The sequence below is a fragment of the Cebus imitator genome, unplaced genomic scaffold (genome assembly GCF_001604975.1).
Source record: "Cebus imitator isolate Cc_AM_T3 unplaced genomic scaffold, Cebus_imitator-1.0 Scaffold976, whole genome shotgun sequence".
Classification (NCBI taxonomy): domain Eukaryota; kingdom Metazoa; phylum Chordata; class Mammalia; order Primates; family Cebidae; genus Cebus; species Cebus imitator.
Window position 1 is genome coordinate 50109 of NW_016108291.1, and position 3558 is coordinate 53666.

The 3558-nt window shown below is 39.7% G+C and overlaps 1 pseudogene; it reads left to right on the plus strand.

Moving 5' to 3' along the window:
* The first annotated feature begins 1889 nt into the window (after positions 1-1889).
* Positions 1890-3558, plus strand: LOC108298500 (annotated as a pseudogene).

Genomic DNA, 3558 nt, shown 5'->3' on the forward strand with positions numbered 1-3558 from the left:
TAAAGATAACACTCTTTGGATTCAGAGCTATGTTAAATCTCCTTATCTTTTAGTAGTGGGAAGGTTACAGATCAATTTTCTTAACTCCAAGGTAACATATCAAAATTATAAGTTGTTTTTTTGTATTAATGCCTCTATGGTTGACTCTTATAGCTCCATATTACTGGTGAGAGCCCACGACAGAATATGGCTACCAGTAAATCTATCTCATCCCTGGGAAACATCCCCATCAGTACATATTTTCACTGAAATTTTACAAAAGGTTCTAAAATGTACCAGGAAGTTCATTGCAACTTTAATCTTAATCATTATTGGATTGATTGCTGTCACAGCTACAGCTGCAGTAGCTGGAGTTGCTCTGCATTCAACAGTGCAAATAGCAAACTATGTAAATACTTGGCAGAAGACTTCTACTCTACTGTGGAATTCTCAAACCAAAATGGATCAGAACATAGCTAATCAGATTAATGATCTCTGACAAACTGTCGTGTGGTTGGGAGATGGCGTAATGAGTTTAGAATATAGAATGCAACTAAAATGTGACTGGAATACTTCTGATTTCTGTGTTACTCCTCACCTTTATAATGAATCAGAGCATGAATGGGAGTTAAGAGACATTTACAGGGTCATAGTGGAAATTTTTCTTTGGATATTGCAAAACTGAAAGAGCAGGTATTTCAAGCCTCCCAGGCAGTCTTAATAGCAACGCCAGGGACTGAAGTGTTTGAAGGAGCCCCCGATGGATTAGCAGCCATAAATACTCTCAAGTGGATAAAAACACTGGGAGGTTCTGTGATTTCAAAGATGATTGTACTTCTAATCTGTATTTCTTGTCTTTGTATACTCTGCAGTTTTGGATCCCAAACCAGTGAGAAGTAGCCCACATTGACAAAGCTGCCTTTGCCCTTATGGCTTTGCAAAATAGAAAGGGGAGACATGTTGGGAGAATTTGAGAGCAGGCCCTAAGCCTGGCATAAACAGGCCTTAAAGAAACTGGCCATAAACAGAATGTAGCACTGTGACATCCCAGTGATGGCAGTGATGCACATTGCTAGAGATTGTTGGTTTACTGGAGCCAGAAAGAAAGACCTAATGGCTCTTGGGTGGAAGACCGCTGGTGGGGGTGGGAGGGCGCTTCTGCACCATGAGTCACATGTGCCTTACACATGTTCTAGCTGCAGTAGATGAGTGCACCAGAGCCTGTTTCTTGCCAGTAAAGAATGTTTTGTTCTCTGTGAAGAATGCTTTTAGTTAAATGATAATTATCACTTGCTTGCTGTCAATAAACGTGTGGATCAGTCTCTGTTTGAGGCTCTCAGCTGGGAATGCTGGGCCCCGTGTGTGTCCCATACCTTTTTGCTCTCTATCTCTGTGTCTGCTTCTTAATTCCTTCAGTGCCACCTGGGTTGGGATCTCCACGACTGAGCTGGTCTCGGCAAACCTGACAAAAACGAGTAATGGGGAAAGGATTACCTGTTTATAAATGGTTCTGGGAAAACTGGCTAGCCATATCTGGAAGATTTAAACTGAACCCCTTCATTACACCATACACAAAATAACCTCAAGATAGATTAAAGACTTAAATGTAAAACCCAAAGCTAGAAAAACCCTGGAACACAATCTAGGAAATACCATTCAGGACATAGGCATGGGGGATGATTTCATGAAAAAGATGCCAAAAGCAAGTGCAAAAAAAGTAAATATTGGGGCTTCGAGCTGACCCTGATCAGCGCTGAGTCATCTCAGCAGCACTGCTGAGACCTCCACCCAGGACAGCCCCCCTCCCTGGGCCTCTTGCAAGTCCCCTCTCCTCCTAGGCATCTCGGATCTGATATCTTGAGGAAAGGTGAGCAGGCCCAGGAAAGGTGGTTACCGCTGTGGAGCTACAGTCACTCTCAAGATGATTGAGGTACCGACAACAACTGACTCTCAGAAACTGCTACACCAGCTGAATGCCCTTTTGGAACAGAAGTCTAGATGTCAGCCAGAGGTCTGTGGCTTGAGACTAATTGAGTCTGCACACGATAATGGCCTCAGAATGACTGCAAGACAAAGGGACTTTGAAGTAAAAGATCTTCTTAATCTAACTCAGTTCTTTGGCTGCGACACAGAGACATTCTCTAGCTGTGGATTTACTGGACAGCTTCCCATCTAAAATGAAGGTACAGCCCAAGCACCTTGGGTGTATTGGACTGAGCTGCTTCTATTTGACATTCAAATCAATAGAAGAGGAAAGGAATGTCCCATTAGCAGCTGACTTGATTCGAATAAGTCAATATAGGTTTACGTTTTCAGACTTGTTGAGAATGGAAAAGATTGTATTGGAGAAAGTGTGTCAGAAAGTCAAAGCTACTACTGCCATTCAATTTCTGCAACTGTATTATTCACTCCTTCAGGAGAACTTGCCATTTGAAAGGAGAAATAGCATTCATTTTGAAAGACTAGAAGCTCAACTTAAGACATGTCATTGCAGGATCGTATTTTCTAAAGCAAAGCCTTCTGTGCTGGCATTGTCTAGCACTGCATTATAGATCCAAGCACAGAAGTGTGTACAGTTAACAGAAGGAGCAGAATGCCTTCAGAAACATTCCAAGATAAATGGCAGAGATTTGACCTTCTTGCAACAGCTTGTATCCAAGTGTTTAACTGAATATTCATTAAACAAGTGTTCCAAACCAAATGTTCAGAAGTTGAAATGGATTGTTTCTGCATCTACTGCATGGCAATTGAAGCATAGTTACTGCAGAATAACTGACCTTCCATCAATTCCTGAAATGGTTCCTTAATTGGATTATTACAGCACCAAAAAACTTCTCTGAAGCTTTTCTCCACAAGTTTGTTCTATGGATTCCATAATGTTACAATGGATTTAAGTTACGAAGCCGCAAAACATCACAAGATAAGCATGATGGTCTCAGACTTCAGAAAACTGCCTAATTAATGTTACACTGTAGTGGAATTATGTTTAGATTTGAATTCATCTGTGAAGCATTCAAATCAAAGCTAAAAGCGTAAATGTGAAATGCTAATGACAAGCCTGAGAAGGTAAACTGCGAATCTTCATTTCTATAATTGATCTAACTTTATATATTGGATTGATATCTTTAGGTGGTATTGAAAATGGTATCAGAGGAGCCACACTAATACCATCAACTATCAGTCTTCCCACAGCTTCAATCACTCTCATTACTCTAATCCTACTCCTACTTAATTTAAATATTAAATTTTAAGTTATGAGGTTTACGTCAAAAGCAACATTTCACAAATGCACGTTTAAGGCATAATAAGGGTTAACATTCTAGGCAGTATAAACACATCCCATAATGCAAGTAATAGATAATCCAGAGATGTGGACTTTGTTGCTATATGGGAATTACAGTTAAATTTGAGGGCATTTTATATAAAGAAAAATACAGACCTAGAAAGTTTGGCATATTCATTAAGTTATCTTTAATATTTTTTTCTAGAAAACAGGTGACATTTTTATCTACGATAAAATTTTTATACAGAACCTACTGCCTCAAACTGAATCCCATCAAAAAATTAGTTTCTATTGTA